Genomic DNA, 19,927 nt, shown 5'->3' with positions numbered 1-19,927 from the left:
TTTTATTTGTGTTTAAAATTTTAAAATTTAAAGTGTTTTTCTTTTTCCAAAAAATATACCAATATAATTAAAAAGTATTAATTACATTTTTTCCTTTTCCTATGCTGAGATATTTAATCATTTACTGTCTTTATTGACATGATTATACACGCAAAGTTCAATAAAGAAAAATTTTCAGTATATATGTCCCCACAAGACATCATTATCACTATTATTGTTGTTGTTATTATTATTATTATTATTATTTTTGAGATGGAGTCTCGCTCTGTCACCTGGGCTAAAGTGCAGTGGTGCAATCTTGGCTCACTGCAACCTCTGACTCCTGGGCTCAAGCAATTCTCCTGCCTTAGCCTTGTGAGTAATTGGGATTACAGGCACCTGTCACCATGCCCAGCTAATTTTTGTATTTTTAGTAGAGATGGGGTTTCACCATGTTGGCCAGGCCAGTCTCAACCTGCTGACCTCAAGTGATCTGCCCACCTCGGCCCCCGAAGTGCTGGGATTACAGGCGTGAGCCACCACACCCAGCCTCATCACTATTATTATTTTCAGTTTATGACTGTTGCTGAAAATATTTTTGTTGTATAGAATGGCTGGTGTGCTGGGTGTGGTGGCTCACACCGGTAATCCCAGCACTTTGGGACGCTAAGGTGGGCAGATCATGAGGTCAGGAGTTTGAGACCAGCCTGGCCAACATAGTGAAAACCCATCTCTACTAAAAGTACAAAAAAGCCGGGTGTGGTGGTGGGTGCCTGTAATCCCAGCTACTTGGGAGGCTGAGGCAAGGAGAATCATTTGAACCTGGGAGACGGAGGTTGCAGTGAGCCGAGATTGCACCACTGCACTCCAGCCCGGGCGACAGTGCAAGACTCTGTCCTGGAAAAAAGTAAGAATGGTGGGTGTTAAAAGTGATCTGTGTCAGGCCTCTGAGCCCAAGCTAAGCCATCATATCCCCAGTGACCTGCACGTATACATCCAGATGACCTGAAGCAACTGAAGTTCCACAAAAGTGAAAAGAGCCTTAACTAATGACATTCCATCACTGTGATTTATTTCTGCCCCAACCTAACTTACCAATGTACTTTGTAATCTCCCCCACCCTTGGGACGGTTCTTTATAATCTCCCCCACCCTTAAGAAGGTTCTTTGTAATTTTCCCACCCTTGAGAATGTACTTTGTGAGATCCACACCCTGCTCCCAAAACATTGCTCTTAACTCCACCGCCTATCCCAAAACCTGTAAGAACTAATGATAATCCCACTACCTTTTCCTGACTCCGCCCGCCTGCACCCAGGTGAAATAAACAGCCTTGTTGCTCACACAAAGCCTGTTTGGTGGTCTCTTCACACAGACACGCGTGAGACGATCTACTCCGAGTGTCAATTGTATTTAGCATACTGCTCACTTAAATAGGAGCCTTATACAATTTGCTAATGTCACTAGTTTCTTCTTTCTTCCATAGTTTAGCTATGATAAAAATGCATAACTAAGAAGACTCGTGGAAATACTGATCTCTTCAATTTGCCATCAGCTGAGAGAAAGCCAAAGTTAAAACTATCCAGAAATTTGAAGGCAATGCTTATTTGTGTGGGACGTAAGCACTCTTCATTTTGGGATGGAAAAAAAACAAATTTGAACTGCCATAGGGAATATTTACACCTTATTTTTGAGGTTCCAGTTCATCTGTTTGATTCGTTTTGTTACTGTTTTTTCTTTTTCCCCTCCTTTCTCACATCTCATTCATGTAGATTTCTGTCCTGGGCACATTAGAAGAACATTAGGAGGCATCTGAATCTATAGAATTGCCAAAATCAGATTCCTTTGAGTATTTTAGTGTTGACATGATGGTCTGCCTCCTTCCAAAAGGTAGCAGCCGTGGGATTCCTTTGAATATGTTCATCTTGTATTTGAGCAGCTGGAGAATCAGTTGGCAAGGTAGTTCATTGTCAAAATGTAAAAATGTGTCACCACAGAGAAATATTTAGTCTGACCCAAGCTTTCCTTTTTTATCAGCTGTTAGGATAGGTAACAGGGTAAGGTAACCCTCAATTCACACTGTGTGGGTTAGTAATAAATAAGCAAGTAACTCAGTTGCAGGAACTCACAACTTTCTCTTCAGCATATTGCACATCACCAACAAAGCAAAAGACTTTATTATTTTTTTTTGTTTCCATTCAGTTTTAAGTACACTTCCATTTTTTTCCTTTTTAATAAAGTTGAATTCCATACAAGCTAAACTATGAAATTTCTTAAGGATTAGGGATTGGGCACTGATTGGATAACTATAGATTCAATCTTTATTTATTTACTTATTTATTTTTTCAGTGACAGAATCTTGCTCTGTCACCCAGGCTGGAGTTCAGTAGCATGATCAGGGCACACAGCTGCCTCAAACTCCTGGGCTCAAGCAATCCTTCCATCTCAGCCTCCTGAGTAGCAGCTCCTGAGTAGCTGGGAATACAGGTGAGCACCATCACGCTTGGGTAATTTACTTTTTATTTTTTGTAGAGGTGGGGTCTCACTGTGTTGTCCAGGCTCGAACTCCTGGGCTCAAATGATCCTCCTGCCTCGGTCTCCCAAAGTGCTGAGATTACAGGCGTGAGCCACCATTTCTTGCCTGAATTCAATCTTACATTGTAACACACATGTAAATCCTTCTAGTTTCAGGTTAACATATAGCATTACTCAAATTCTTGACTATAATACTGTTAAGGTGAATTCTACTGTCCCTCATAATTTGAAATTCCTAATGTGAATTTTATTTTAACACCTAAAAGTTTAATACTGAAGCAGAGCTATGGTGCTAATAATAATTATAAAAGTTTAAATGGCTTTTGGAAGCTTAAGTAAAAAGAGAGAATTAATTTTTGAAATATATTAGAACAAGGAACAGGGTGTCAGCATTCATGAGTTCCCTAGCTAGAGCCAATAACTATTTCAGTTTGTCTTGGTAAACATTACTAAATATTTGTTTCTGTTCCTTCTCCAGAAAATGAGGGCAAATAAATAAAAACACCTTTCTTTGATTTTTTAATGGACAATTGACTCATACAAAATTATTTAAAAACAGACAATTGTGGGCAAATTGTTATATTGTTTTATATATATATATATATAAAAAATTCCCTCATGACTGCTTATAATATTTTACAAATGAATGACCCTATTATTAAAAATTTAAATGACAAAATTGGTGTCATGATACAGTACACATAATATCTCACCTAATACAATATTGTATCCAGTTTATACATATTAGGAGATCATAAGAATACTTAACATAGATATTAAAAAATAATTGTTAAGATAAAAGATGACATGCACTAAGGTTGTATAATCCCTGTCTTCCTCTGTAAAGGTGCATATACCTAACCTTGGTTTAAATTAGGCTAGAATGATAACAGATCTAGATATTCATTTTTATTTTACAAAGTATTTCCTAAAAAATGATAAATAGCTCCAAAAGCATATACATTTTAAAATTGTAATTCAGTCTTATTCAATTGTCCCATTACTGCTATATGTTAATTTATTTGAATTAAATTTACTTAATATCAAAATTTTAAGAAAATTTAAGAAATGATGAGTCTTTGCAAACTTGTAAAAATGAGATAGTAATTGATATATCTCAGTTATTTTTAAAGGTAATGAACAGAAACATATACTCTTGGTAGACATATAGGATTGTGTAACAGGAAACAGTAATAATGTATCAATCATATTAATGTTTATAAAAAAACTTCCAAAATCTGAAAAGAATAGCAAGGTCTGCTTATGTTTGCCAATATAAAGAATGAAGCTCAAAGGCCATGGCTAAACAAAATTATTACTATGTATTTCAAAAAAAAAATTGAATTTGCTAAATGTGCTTCCAATTATAGTCTTTAATTAGACTTTAGCTAAAGAGGCAACTTTTCTGTTATAGGTGCAAGTAAACAATTGACAGGTATCCCATTTTTGGGGGTTAGGGAGGAAAAGAGATGGCAGAGAAAATAAAAAGGGAGACATCAATGCTGTCTACTTTGACGAATTGAGTCAGTACAACTTGCTGCCACGGAGTGAGCTGAAGTTTTCTGGTCTTCTATATGGATAGGTTTTACTCGATACAAAGGATTAATAGGTGGATGATAGGAAATGCATAGGAAACATTGGCTGACCCTAATACTGAATCACAGGGCTTCCTGACCATCTTTATCACTAACAATTCTGTACAGCCTCTTTCACTTTTAAATCGCTCTCTTAGAAATTTGAGATTGAGTTAATGCTACTTCCTACTGAATTTCCAGGAATTTAGGAAGAGAATTTATGGGTAGAAAGAAAAAGTGTGTAAATTCTATGTGGACATACGCGGTAACTGTTCACACTTAATTTTATCCCCATTACACCGCCCAACTTAGTGTCACACAGACATTTCATAATTTTTTCAAACCAAACAATGTTGATTGATTATTTGGAAAGTAATGAGTGTGAAAATTCTGAACACTTCTTAACCCAATAAATATTATATATATATATATTATATATAATATATAATATACATAAAATATATAATATATAAATATATAATATAATATACAAAAAATATATATTATATATAACATATAATATATATAATATATAACAACAAACATTGCTGATTACCTGTTATACACGGTGGTGTTCCTGGCAGTGTGGTAGATATGCAATGAGAACTATGGCTTGTGCCCTTGAGGAGCTTTTAGCCTAGTTGAGGAGATAAACCCTGTATATGAGTGCTTAAAACAGAAAACATTATGAAATATAGAGCACAGTTGCGAGACTAAGTACTTAAAGTATTCAGAGAAGTAAGTGATTTCTTCTGGCAGAAAATATCACCATAAATTTCAAGAAAGAAGAGGCATGTGAGTGGGTGTTAAAGGACATTTAGCCTAATATATGCAAAAATGACAAGGATTTTCATGAAATAGCCAAATAAAATAAAACATAATGAAAACACATTATGACCAAGTTATGCTGATTACATCTAATAGGTTTTCACAAAGAAAGACTAACCAACATAAAACAGGTTTTGATTCTATCCCTCTAAAATGAGTGTTCAAATGAGCTGGTCTCCTTTTATATCTTAATTAACAGAATACTTCCTAAACTTTGCAATATCAATGACATTTGGAAGCCATAACTCTGAAAACTGCATTCACTGAGTGCATTTGTAACTGTAAGGCATAAAAGGTGATTGTTCATTTTATCTTATTAGAAGCTTCCCTGGCCTCCATAGCAGAGCTCATCTGGCCCCCACTTCATGCTTGAGTCATGCAGATTGGAGTTGACTCTCAATTATACCAAGTCTTTCTCCAAAGATGACAGTCCAAATACAGTAGAGATAAAATACATCAAGGTTTAAAATAGGCCCGTTCAGCCCCAGTGCCGCTTCATCATGAAATGATATAATTCACTGATGCCTCTGCCTAGCCTAACATATGTTCTATTCACAGCCCGCGTCACTCTTCATTTGTAATTATTTCCCTTTTTTTCTTACCCCATCTTGTAATACTTTGCTTGGTTGAAGACAAATACTGAGAGGCAAAGAGTATTATATATGATGACCTGTTCCAGGGTGTTAAACCCCTGTCAAGGTTTGATTTTAACACGGGGTATTGATGACAGCACATCAATTCAAGCATCATGTCCTGAATTAGACTATATTAATTATCACTTGAGTGCAATATGCATGAAAATGCTGTTTCATTGACTAAAAGGATCTGACTGAATAAAAATCCATTTCTCATCTGGTTGCTTATGGATAAAGACATTTTTTTCTCTTTGCCTTGGATTGTTCTTTATTAAATATGATTTTTATATGATTGTATGAATAAATTGTCTTACCCAACAACAGAACTAGATAGTTTTAAACAAAGAAAATGTAATGGATTGTCTCCTCTTGGCACATCTCTAAGAATGTATTTACAGTTAATAGTTTAGGCAGATTATTTATAACAATACTGCCAAAAAACAAAGTTCTTATTTTTAGCTTTCATGAGAAAAAGATATTTTCAACTTGTTGCCTTCTTCGTTTAAAGGAAATGAAAGTTGTAAGTTACAATTATTTTCAGATGATAGAACAGCAACAAGCTGTGTCAGGTAACACATACATTTCAAAGTAAAACTAATATTATTCTTACTTTTAAAAAGAAGATGTTCACATGAAGCCCTTCAACACTAGATACAAGTTTACATTACTCATAAGTCCAACCAACAACAATTGCATATACACATATTTGCTATGGAGACAACTAGATAACAAAAGAAGAAAAACAATTGAGGCCTAACTTTTTTACCACACACGATTTTTACAATGCTACCTAGTTTTAATAGAAATATAATTTTCAGCTTATTATGGAAATTTTCTAAATCTTCTCAAGTTATAATATATCTTAAAACTTTTTCAAAAATGTTTCAAAACTAACATTCAATCCCAAATTTAAAATATAAAAGTAGGAATCCTAAAACCAAATTTTACTTAAAATTTTGAAAAAGTATTAAAACATATATTACCATATTCAGTCAAGACAATTGGTCCATATATTAGGAATAATTTCAATGGCAATGAAAAAGAAACAAACCACCACTCTCTTAAAAAATAAACAAATTGCTAGCTCTAATATCAGTGTTTACTAGTAAATATGATTCTGGAGTTTCCCGCAAAATGGACATCTCAGTAAAAATTTCACAAAAGCTCTTTTAAATTGTGGGGTGGGAAATTTTAAAACTTAAAAATATGTATTTGTTTCTGTATAAAGAAGAGCTGGGGTCCTGTAAAGTAGAAGGTTCAAATTCAAGTTGGCAAGTTAAAGGAGTCATCACAACTAAAACAACTCATTCCCATAGCCCTTTCCACTAAATTTCACAATTCTAACATAATTAGTAAATGCATTAAGTGGATCCTATGAGAACAAGGGAAAAACTGGCAATCTCTCCATGGGGTGGCTCCCCTGCACGACGATTCATCCTGTCCGTGATAAAATCGAACAGGAGTTCCCAAGGTGTGCCATACACTCAAGTCACCATGATGAGGTCTGGCCACAGAGAGATTCATTAAAAAGGTTGTAGCCTAATATTATCATGATTTTACAAAGCAATTGATTTCTCGCCTCATTTTTTGAACGATAATCATTAAATACTGCATTCAAGATTAGATCATGCTCGGAAGACAGGGCCCAGAAGATGCACATCTGTTCGACCCAGAAAACTTCCAATCAACCCCACCTTTGCTTTAAGTTATGAATTATTAAGTTTGCATAAAAATCTCTAGCATGGGAAGAAACCTAAATATATTTATGGGGCAAATACTTGGTGCGGTGGAAGGAATACTGGGCTAGAAATGATAAAAGTCATGAGACTTTGCTGGCTCTGCTTCTTACTAGTGACATGAAACCAAGACAAGTCGTTTCTCTGACATAGAAAAAATAATGCCTGCCTCCCTGTGGCATAAGTGTGTGGCAGGGATTGTTGTAAGTGAAGGTGTCCTGACAATGATAAGACATTACATAATTGCAGGGCAGTGCTGCTCCTGCTTTGAGCCTGGCAAGAGAGGGAATAATATGGCAGGGGAGTGGGGGTGACCCATGCCAACTAGAGAAGAGGTAACACTGGCAAGATGCCCATCTGGTTGACAAGTGTCTGTAATAAAAATGTTCACGGATCAGAGGACTCGCTGAATCTCATTTCACTGTGTTCTTATTATTCCCTTTCACCACAGGTTCACAGCCTCAATCTTTTTTTTTTTTTTTTTTTTTTTTTCATTTTTGTCCTCTCTTTGCCTTCTGGTTGGTCACAACAGAGGCCAAAGTGAGCCATTCAAGGACATTTTTGACAACAGGAAACACAGACACATACAACTGGCCTCAGAGGAAATACATTTTTTATTTTAAAAAATAAGTGTATTTGAATACTAAATTAAGCAGTTTACACATAAAAACATTTCAGAATTGAAAATATCCCAGCCATCATTTGCTATGACATTCCAAGTTCATAATTCTAGTTACCACAAGACAAAGGATGGTTCATAAACTAGAAGCAATACAAATGAAACTACATTTGTTATTCCGCAATTGATAATGCAATTTCCTTTATTCCAAAAATCCAAACCCTCATGCACTAAGGAATAACTGACCAAATTACCTGTTAACACCTTTTACCACAAGCAGCTTTTTAAAACATACCTTTAAAAAAGGCTAAGTTTAAATAATATGCCCTGACTTTTTACGCCTCCAATACAAATTGCAATTTAGATTAATGGAAACAGAAAATACCTTAATTATCGTTGTTCTAAGATCAAAATATCCTTTGTGTTTAAGAACAGAAAAGTGGAATTTAAGTTTTCGTATCACATTTTGTACTGTGTCACCAAAATTTTGTCTCTACTAATTTATATTAATAAAATAATCACCAATCTTTCTTAATATACACAGGCCAAAGAGCTTAAAGTTTACTTGCAAACAGAAATCTCTTTCACACACATACACACACACACACACACACACACACACACACCCTGTTCTTTAGTGCCTGCCAGTGAAAATGGTCTATCATATGACTACGATACCATCAGCACACAGTGTTTCCACAGCCATCACAATATAGGATTGACATATGACATTTATAAAATGTCAGAACCCCTCCCCCAATTTTTACAGCCTATTCCCCAGTAGGGTTTCCCGATGTGAAATGAACTAAAGGCAACTGTGTGCTCATTAGCTGTGCCACTTCTGATACATTACGTCAATTGACAATGAAACACTGTGATATCAAAGTGCAGGTGTAAAAAATAATAAGGCGACTGCTTGTGTAACAAAATCTCACTAACTGAGAATATGTAATAAATATGCAAGGAGGCAGTTTTTACTCACTGAAAATGTGGCACGGTACATCAAACATAAAACCCAAGAAAGGGTTTTGACATGCCAAACTCAATTAAAATTTGTTTTCATGACTATCATCAGACTCAGTAACTTATTTGTGAATGTAAAAGGTGATTATGCAAGTTCCAAATAGAAGGAGCCGAAGATATCAGGAGTCTCAGATGGTGCCAGAAACAGAGCTAGCATCTAACTCTGCAATTACTTTTAATGTTAATAAGTGATAGCGAACTTGTCACAATGAAAATTATAGTACACTTAAAACCTGTTTAGCTACCTCCTACCTAGTGAAAGAATATGTACATTATTATCTCTCCATGAATTATCCCCCACCTCTCCAATGGCCCAAAATCTTAATGCTTAAAAAATTCCTAAAGTTTGGTGAAAACAAAATAATGAATAAAACAAAACAGTGATATATATATAATAACTATATATATAGTAGCTATGTGGCCACCTGATTGGTTTTTACATATGTTGACTCATATTTAGAGATAAAAAGGGGAAATGCAAAATCTAATTTCAGAGTTTATTTTTTAGAAAATTATTTCTATCACTAACTCCCCAAATCAATAATATTTTGCATTATATTACTTTATAGAGCTGTCCAGACCGATAAGTACACCATTATAAGTATAAAATCCTAAACTTGATACACTGGAAGATGATACATTGGAAAAGAGTTTTTTGATATGCTCTCATCATTTAAAAATTGACAAAATGATTTAGTGTAATGAACTCCCTGAGAAAAATCCAGCACCATATTAAAAAGTTATGTAAGTTCCCTTCATACTTTTTTCACATGGGAGAAATGTCACATTAGAACTTCTGATGAATATGAAATATTTTACTTTTATAGGATGCTAGGAATCCTGACCAGACAGGTAGGATGACAATTGAATTTTATCACTGTACAGACTAAGCCCTCAGTTAAACTTGGTAAAGTTATTTAGATAAACTATTTTCATCCCAATAATATTTAAGTGATTATTTTGAGAAAATACAGAGATATTAAAGGGAAATTATCAAAGATATCATTAACAATACTGATTGATAACAATACTGAGCAATACTGATATCAGTCCTCAAGTGTGGATGTTGTAGCCCTCATTTCTTTCTGTAATCGTCCATGTGATTAATTGCCTTAATAACAAGTGAAGAGAGAACAATAGAAAGAACACATGATAGTCATTATTTTCAAATCCTTCAAATCATCTATAGAACTGATTACAAATAGAGATACTTGAACGTCACTCCCAGGCATTCTGGAATAGGTACATGATGGGTAGGGCTTAGGTTCATGTATCTATACCCACCTCTACAGGCAATTCTGACAAACACCAACACTTGCTACTCATTCCTCAAGATTCTGATAAATAATGTAATATGATATCTCGTTACCCATATCTTCTCAGGTGGATTTTTTTTACAAACTTCTAGATGCTCTACTTCCCTTATTTACCACTGATAGTCTTTAGATCAACTCTTCCTTTTCCATACAATAAAGGATAGGTGTGGGAGGTTGTGGATTTTGAAAGTAAAGAGAATTATAAAAAAAAATACTTCATTTAAAGTACGATATTTTTCTAACTACATTGTTTCTTCCCTTGCGCCTGATAGGCTGCAACTATCCCCTTTTCCCCTCACTTTAGTTTTGGCTGCCTATAATAGTACCTATGCCCCTGTCACCCTCTGATGTTTCTTCAGTTGTTATGGTTTTCTAATTCAAATTTCAAAAAAGTTGTTCACCTGTCACTGTGTTCAAAGCCCAAGACATCAAGGGAATATTCCTTTCTGTGGAATATAAGGCCCACTGTGATCTGGTTCCAATCTATCTTTCTAGCCTTGATTTCTTCTATTTCAACCAAATGATTTGTTCATGTTCTCCAAAATGTGATATGCTTTTTTGCAGCTTTGGTTCTTTGCTCACATCATTTGCTCTGCACTAACTACTATCCCTGTAAATCTTCACCCATCTAGATGAAGTTTCTTCCTTCAAATTGCAGGTCAAATTCTACTTCTTCCCAGATTAGACGATAACTGCTCCACCTCAAAAACAGAGATTGCTTTCCTCTGGATCCCCACAGAATCCTCTATCATTTGGTACTTATTCCACTGTATATTATATTTTCATTATCTTAAAATTTGTTCTCTTCCAAAGATGGTAATATTGAAGGAAGGGGCATTCCTCCTATCATTTTTAGTTCCTATAGTGCTTTTTGGAAACACACTCTCAGGACTCTTAGGAAATATTTATTGGTTGGTATTATAGTGTCACGTCTTTAATAAGCTACCAAGAATAAAATTACCACTGGCAGACCAAAAGATCTACAGGATCAAAGAACACGAGTGTTTTTCGCTGCAGGTAAGCAAGAGCTTAATCATTTGGAATAGAGTGACTGAGGATTTTAAAGAGTTTTTCAATACTAAATCTTTCAGCATCACGCAACACAGACATATTCAGGTGTTAGTCCTGGGAAAATGAAATTAAATTCTATAAACATTTGTCAAGTGTCTCTGCTAAGGGCAAAATACTCTGACCTCTGGTACTGTGGGGCAGTCACTCCGTGACCTCTCAAAACCCAACACCATGCATTATATCCATCACACTTGGAAATTATTTTCTAATCTAAAACAAATTCAAATTAGAATTTAGGCACTTATAGGAGAGAGAATGATTAGATGCAGTTTCATCTCTCAAGGAGCTCTGAATCCAGTATTGGTTTTAAAGATCTAGCAGCCACTCAATTACTGGGCTTAAAGTAAGGAAAAAATAGTAAAATCCCCGAAGGAAATGGAATTTATCATGATCATATTCAAAGCACAATGGTACATGTATGTATGCAGAGAAATGTAAACATGAACTGAAGGGACTCTATAAATAAGATTTTCAACAAATGAAACTCAAAGTTCCCTGCTGAATACAAAGATTACTCATGTTTTAAAATGAGATTGTTGATGATTCATTCTGTCAATAAATAGAGTGAATATCTGCATTCATTCATTCATTAAACAAATATATGAGTACTGGCACTGTGCAGTGTCTCCTTCCATTTGGCCTTAGATCTAATCAGGTGGTCAATCTTAAGAGGTCTTTCAGTCATTGCCCCTTTTGGTGGGATGGTATCAAATAAAAAGTCCTTTCCATTCAGGCCCTTTTCCTCCCTCCAGAGGGAGAACTCTTTGCCATAGATCATTCAATTGAAATTGGATTTAAAGGTAGAATACATCAACCACTTACCAAATTTCCAACTGGAAGCTTGAAACTGGCTACTTCCATTCTCAGCCACAATTCAGTGTGCTCTATTCACTTTTCTTTAGTCATATTCAATTCTCTCTCACTCACTGTCCTGTGGGCTCCTTTATGTATAAACAATGATACTTTGTGTTGTACTAGTGAACTAGCACAGTGCTCTGTAGCAAGTTATTCAATAAATGTGAGTTAAGTTGCTGAAACATTTAATGGAAAACATGGTGCTAAGTATGGTTGTTGTGGTGATGATAGTGTGGGATATGAAGATGCATAAGACATAGTTTTGCCCCCCAAAATTTTTCATTTTAGCCGAGGAGATAAAACACTTTCTCAAATAACTGTAATACGAAGTATGAAGTGATAAGCCTCAAAGAAGTGGTACAGAGGAGGTGCTGCAAGAGTTCAGAGGAGGGAGAGATTACTTCCAGCTGTTCAGTGTCCAGTGTTCTGCTCAGGACAGTGAGGATTACAGGAGAAAAGAGACAGAACTTGCTGCAATTGCGTATACAAACTCACTGATGAAAAAGCCAAGCACACAGTTTCTGGTTAAAACCCCAAAGATGCACATGTGGAATCCAAAATGAGTGGTACACTCAGCGCTATGCTGTTCAGGAAAGACAAATTCATGAGTGCAAGAGTGTTTGGGAAAGTCTCCATGGAGGCACTCAGCATTGAGCCTTCAATAACAGACAATCACTCCATTAAAAAGGGGGTGGGGGTTCAGGCATAGGATACGACAGTGGCAACATCTCAGAAAGGAAAGTGAGAAAAGAAGATACTATGCAGTTGCCCCTCTTTGTAAAAATCAGCCATCTGGATCTTGCTGTATGGTTCATCAGTTCCCTCCAATGAGTCCTAAACAGAGAGGGACAAGGAGAGTGCATGAAACCTCACACAGTATAAATAACAGAGAGGGGTTGAGTTGCTCTGTTTGTGGACAGATATCCGTGGATACCTTTAGGATTCTGTTTAATTAGGAAATCTAGTGGTTTCCCTCTGTTCCCTTGATCTTGCTATCTCATATAAATCTATTAAAAGCATCTTCCCGTATTTTAACACACTTCTGACATCTAACCTTTGCACCAGATAACTGACATATTATGCTAAGCATTTATGAAACTGTAAGGATCTTTTTAATTGAAGACTAAAAAGTGCTATAAAAATTGTAAGAAAATAAATTGGCCATGTATACTAAGTTAACAGGCATTAAGCAAAATTCATGGTAGTCCTATTCCGCCTTTTGGAAAATAAATAAAAGATAGCTTTATCTCTATTTCTTGTTATTCTCATTTCTAATTGGTGATGAGGTACACCTGGAACTTCACATTTTGCTCACTACAGTTCCCAGAGGATAATCCCTCACATTCTCAGAATGTTCTTCTACTGAAACGGAAGCAGACACTTCTCCTTGATCTATCTTTGGCTCCTATTTTGAATAGCTTCAAGATATAGGCTAAATGCTTTTTTCTTCTGTTTCATGTTTTGTCATTGAGATATTTACAAAACTAGAGTTCTTATTAATTAGTTTAATAATTTTGTGTTCATATATGCCTTGTTTATAAGTATATTTTTTAAAATAATTTTTGTTCTTAGTAAAATCATGTCATATTTTATTTTGAATGAATATTAAGACATAAAAGTAATGTGGTGGAAAAACAATAGAACATAATCAACTATTAAGCATACCACAATAAATAATGTGAACATGAAAGGACTACAGAAGTAATTTTTATCTACAACAAGTCATAAGTACCAACTAGGGTAAAGCTATCTGCAGGAATGATGTAGTAAAAATATATCTGACAAATTATTAAATAAGCAGTGTATATGAACTCTTCTCTAGAATTCTGTTACAACAATTTAAAAGGATTTTCAAAAACCATTATGTATAATATATAATGAAAGTGAAAGCTCCTAAGTTTGTTTTGAAAAGCTTCTTGTCATTTGCTTATTTCATCAGAAAAATCAGACAACCATAAGATTTTCATAATGGGTTCCTTAATTGCACTTAATATGACTAACTATACACGGAAGACATATAACATGAATGTATTTATACCAAAAGTATCATGAAAACTGTAGTGTGCATTAAAATCATGCAGGGTCTACTTTTGTTTTGTAAAATTGTAGAAAAATTGTAAATAGCAAGGGTGACCTCCAGTGTGCAATAGGTTTATGCCATTGAATATTTTTTTTTCAGTAACAGAAACTTCATTGACCTATTCCAATTCTCTAAGAGTATTAAAGATAAGGAGAAAGGGAATTTTCTAGGTTAAAATGAGTTTGTCAGTTCAAAGCAATTGCTTTGTTTTGTTTTTTGATTTTTGTTTTTCGGGTTTTTTTTTTTGTTGTTGTTGTTGTTCTTTTTGAAGCTTATGGTATTGCTTGGAACCATAATAAAAGAGCAGGGGGAAGAATCTGTGACTAATAAAAGTTAGAAAACTATTTTTCTTATATATGGTCTTGCTCAAACCTACATTCATTAAAGCTTTGAAGAATAAGCTGAATTTACATTTTTAAAATGGAAATTCAAAAAGGACATTCTTTAAATGTCTCATACTGCCACGCAAATAGCAAAACTACCTGACATAATTTCTATACAAAAATACTGACACTTACACCAAATAACAAACTAACACCACCAAAAAATCAAACTTTAAAAGCTTTTTAGAAAGTCTCTAAGATCAAAAGCTTTTCACTGTAGATAAAATTTCTTTTTATGAAAAGCTAATGGCTTGCCACATTGTATAATATAATTTCTATTTGTCTCTAATCTCAACACAATAAAACTATTCACACGAAAAGAAAAAGCATGATGCTCTCCTTACGAGCCAGTCCAACATCACTCACTTCATCTTTCATACTGCAGATAATATAAATCATCTAAAACTACTAGGGAATTTTTCTTTGCAGATTTTGTTTTTATTTCTTTACTTGGTGAATAACCTAAATTTTGGGGGAAATGAGGTTTCTTTTCAAAAAAATTTGCTAGTAAAACCTCAAGTTCTGCCTTAGCTAACAAGACCACACAAAAGATCTAATTATATGGGTGCCCACCAGAGCTCCAGAGCTCCTGCCTGTCAGAGTCAGTGTCACTCTCTCCATTAGGCACATCTACTTTCAAAGGTCTATGCTGTGGACGTTAAAAATTTGCTCCAGGCTGACTCTTGGCATAAAAGGTATAAGGCTGAGAATGAATTGCTTTTTATGAATATTCATAACAATCAGTGTGGACTTCTCAACTTCTTACACAGGGAAATGTATAAATAACTGCATGTGATATAGTTTGTTTATCCAGTCTATAATATACATGGTGTGTGTGTGTGTGTGTGTGTGCATAAAATGTTTGTTACTAATGGCATATAATTAATGAATTAATTTAAAATTCACATTGGTGATAATATGTTCTAATTTTAATAAATTATAGCTTATGAAATTCCCAAGTATGAGATAATCTTAGAAACAAGTATTATTCCTTTGGACTTGTTATGATCTCTCATGTCAAGAGTCTGTGTGCTACCTGCTAAGAAATGCCTGAGCAGGCCCTGAAATGATGGACCCTAATGGCTCCAAAGGAGCCATTATTGTCTATTGTGTCAATATTTTGTGTGCTAAAGAGGATCCACAGAAGACTTCTCAACCAGGCTTTTGCATATCAGACAGCAATGATGACTCAATCTATTATGTCAATAATATGGTATAAAAAACTCATTCTCTTGAATTCACACAATTACAGTCATTGGCATGTTTTGTCAATGATCTGCTTGTAACATTCTTTGAGTACCCTCAGAAGATAGCATCTTTCAAATCTCACTCTATCTTTTCATTCTAAAAATTTGTTTTTCAATGTTATTTTAAATGTGGCAAATTAATACCATAAAAAGGTTTAGAGCAAAAATTAAATTCACCTGGTCAAATTATTCTCACAAACTCCTCCTAAATCAAATTAGATTCTGAAGGGTCCCCCAAAACATTTTTGATAACTCTGTAAATAAGAAAATATTCTTTACTTTCTTTCCTGAAGGACACAAATCAAAATTATCAACGCAGCTTGTAGTAGATACCACAGGAGGCTCAACATTGAAAATACATCAGTTTGCATTACATTCTACATTTTCTAATCAAAGGAGGAAAAATTAAGGTGAAGTATCAGATTCTATGTTTATTTTTGAAGTTATATAATAAATATAAATGTTGGAACAAATGGCTTGTTAAAATGTATTAGGAGTCTACTTTGAAACATCAATCATTAGGTTCGTTATATCTTTATATACTTTATATCTTTAAATACTGGTAATTATTAAGTGGTACTTACGAACACAGAGGGTATCTGTAAAGTAACATGTGAGCAAGAAAAGATGTGATAACGTATTGAGTTAGAGTCCAATCAGAGCTACATCTTAAGACTAGGCAGAAGATAGTAACTTTTACGGCTTGATATGAATAAATTGACTTGTCCTAGCTATTTGTTAAAAACCTGTACTGGCAAAATGCCAACTATATTCATGCACAAAGCTGAAAATCAAGAATTTTTTTTTTTGATTTTCTTCAAATGTCATCCATTTAAAGCAGGAATTCTAATAAAATGTCTCCTTTTGTAATTTTATACAAATGGATTAAGTATCATCAAGAGTGGATACAGTGTTCTTTTTGTGTATTGATTTTTAAGGAATACTTTCTCAGATGTGTCAGACATACCTAGATTTCTGAGTAAGGGAGGGTTTTTTTAATTTTTAATTTTTTATTTTTTATTTTTTGTTGTTGTTGTTGTATCTTGGCTCTGTTCTTATAAAGCAATGTTTTGGCAAAGTCGGCAAGTTCCTTAAATGAAGATTTTTTTCCCCCTCCTGGGTATCAGGAGACCATTTTAATTCACTCACCAGCTAAACTCTCAAAGGTACTGGTATATATGGTAACATAGGAGCCAATATCCTAGCTATCAGTTTTCATACAGCCGAGCTGGACCTTTACATTACGGCTGCCCCACATTTATTGTTCTTTCATTGCATCTGTCAGCATTTCCTGACAGCACATTGTGGAGCACATGGCTACAAAGTCAGTATCAATCAGTCCACGATCATGCAGATATAAGTAGCAGACTATTGATAATGGGCCTTAAATCAGATCATCATGGTTTAAGCATAAGATTCTTAAAAGGCAGCTATCTCAGGGGAACTTCTACTTGCCTGCACCTGTTATAAACCCTACAAGTCAGTTTCTACTACCTACCACCTTCAACTTCTCTGAAGAAAAAAAAAGGATCTATTAAGCACACATACACATATGCTATAACACATTTCACCATGTACAATGAAGCATGAAAGCAAAGGTGGCAATTAATATAACTTTTTGCTCTATTCCTTCAAAAAATGTGCAGAAGCAATATATAATATCTCCCCTAACACTAATGAACCCAGACTACCAAGCCCCACATACACCTCACATGGATAACAGCAGTTTTGTTGTGCTTTGGAAACGTCTTACTTCAAAAGCATTTCAACTTGATGTGGCCATTTAACAAGAAAAGTGAGAGAATGCATAGAGTTTAGAGGTATGCTACACCAAACTCAAGGCACCATGTTAAAAACAAAGGCATCTAATTTTTCCCAGACATAAATAATAAAACAAAACAGGAGTTGCATGCAAATTTAGTAACATAAAATTTAAGGTGATAAACAGAATGGAGGCTGGCTTCTTGTTTAGTATTCCTCAGTTATCACCATAATTGCTGCATGTCTGTCATCACTAGCAAAAGAAAAAAGTGTCTTTCTCAGCTGCTCCCCTGCTTGTTTTGTTCGCTGTATTCTTGTAAAGTGGGAGAAAATAAGTGTCATTTAATGAATAGTGCTATTCTTTGTCTGACAGCTTCATATCTGTTAGGTGTAGGAGGCCTACTACTTTCTTTTTCTGATAATGTTTTTGACAGTGTGCTAAATTCCTCCCCCAAAAGGCCGGCGTGTATATTCTGCTAAAAGGGGCTTCATCTCTCCTGAATGGGTGCCCTCTTTTAACCCCCTTCAGCTTCTGTTCTTACATTAATTGAGCTGATCAGATTGAGCATATGAATTTGTCTTTGATGTATTCGTATGTTTAGTTGACGTTGCTCTCTCTCTCATTGGCAGCGGACAGAGCTCTCAGACAAATAGGACTGTTGCCATGGTAACAGGCAATAGCTAGGGATCTCTTGAAAAATATTTTTATTTCAAAATTCAAACTGGAAAATTCTCACTGGATATGGTTCTCAGTTCTAAACGTGTCATATCTAATGATGAATGCAATTAGGAATCCCACCAGTGTTTTAAATAATAAATTAGCTTAATTTTCTAGGCCTGGCATGATGACATACAAATACTAAAAAGGCGTCTTCTTTTTTAAAATCCATGACAAAGGACTTATTAATGACTTTTGTTCTTAGGATTTCAAATTAAAACGGATGGTAGGCTAATGATAGCGCTTTCTATCTGCTGAAAACCAGAGGCCTAGAGGTAAACTTATTTTTTTTTTAAGAAACCACTTCAAGCTGCTGTAATATTTGGTTATTTCATTTTTTAGAAAGCAGGTGTAGAAATCCTTCTATAAATGTTGAATGCTATAGCAGTTGGTAAATCTCAGTGGATAAAAAATGCCCATAGCCATTTTTAATTACTGAGCATGAGAAAAAGGATAGATGGTGAGCATAAGTTTTATAGACCACTATCATCTTACAACGGTTTTCAAAATCTTAGTATGTTAGTCGAAATACAAGGAAAAAATAAAAACAAATACTTCACTATGTGACATAAATTGTAGTTATTTTAAAACTTAATTTATTCACGACTATACAATTCCAGTTATATTAATTATTATTTCCCCCAGTCATACCATGTGGGGCTTAGAGAACAATGAAAATTACTGTACAGCTTGATAGCTTCAAGGATCTGCCATAATGTGTAATCATATTACAAAGAGGGCTACTAGAAACACACCAAATTTTTCTATTCCTTAAACTTTGTTTTTAGCATTGTTCAGCTCTTTGTATACATCTGTTATTCACGGTGTTATGTGTCAGAATGCAGAACTTAACTTTTTGATATTAACTGGCAAGGGTGCTACTTTCTTTAATTTTGAGTTAAGCCAGTCGCAATAATAAAATCAAGCAAATCCATGTGTATTTTGGGTTTGTTTGTAGGAAATGGATCTTACTCAAATTTTAGAATGTCAGCATACAAAATAATGAACAAAGAGGTTAAATTAAATCCAAACGGTAATGAGTGTCTGTAGTACATGCCATCTCGTGTTATATATGGCTTTTACATTTATACATTTAAAAAAAGTTTGTGTCTAAGGCAAAAAGATAGAAAAAAGTTAAACCTAAGACACTAGTAGTTATGAATTTCTATACTTTTACTATTACTTTAAATAAAAATTTTATTACTATGGCCTAAATAAAATATGAATATTAAAAGTTTTATTCTACATTATACTACTAAACCACCTGAAATATTACTTTTTTTCCTCAGAAACTGAAGTATAATATTTTCTATAATACCAAAAAAAAAAAAAAACCTTATATGAAAAACTGCAGGGGACTAGCAAAGAACATCTTAGCTTCTATTGGTAAGTGAACATTTCTCCCCTTAACTATATTTCCAATCTATTTTCATCAAAAATCCACAGTGAAGACAGTAAATCCAAATCTACTTCAGAGTTCACATTGACGGCTGTGGCCTGCTAAAGCTCTCTGGAAGGTGAGGACATACCTAGGAGATCCCGGCATGAACCTCACCCCATCTGGCTGTCC

At 34.6% G+C, this 19,927-nt stretch overlaps 1 protein-coding gene and 1 long non-coding RNA gene across 5 annotated transcripts in view; one reads left to right on the top strand and one right to left on the bottom strand.

Annotated features, from left to right (window-relative positions):
• KIAA0825 (KIAA0825 ortholog) overlaps positions 1 to 19,927 on the bottom strand; it is a 495,887-nt gene that overhangs the window by 155,209 nt on the left and 320,751 nt on the right. The gene's annotated exons all lie outside the window — the stretch shown is intronic.
• LOC140711484 (uncharacterized) overlaps positions 1 to 19,927 on the top strand; it is a 297,959-nt gene that overhangs the window by 195,217 nt on the left and 82,815 nt on the right. The window contains exon 7 of one of the 2 annotated variants that reach the window (XR_012092701.1): positions 16,172 to 16,288. The exons of the other annotated variant lie outside the window; for it this stretch is intronic. This is a non-coding gene — a long non-coding RNA (uncharacterized lncRNA). The remainder of the gene's footprint in view (positions 1 to 16,171; positions 16,289 to 19,927) is intronic. 2 annotated transcript variants of the gene reach the window in all.

This window comes from Chlorocebus sabaeus, chromosome 4 (genome assembly GCF_047675955.1).
Source record: "Chlorocebus sabaeus isolate Y175 chromosome 4, mChlSab1.0.hap1, whole genome shotgun sequence".
Lineage (NCBI taxonomy): Eukaryota > Metazoa > Chordata > Mammalia > Primates > Cercopithecidae > Chlorocebus > Chlorocebus sabaeus.
Note: the sequence above shows the minus strand (reverse complement) of the source record. Positions and strands in the feature narration are given on the sequence as shown.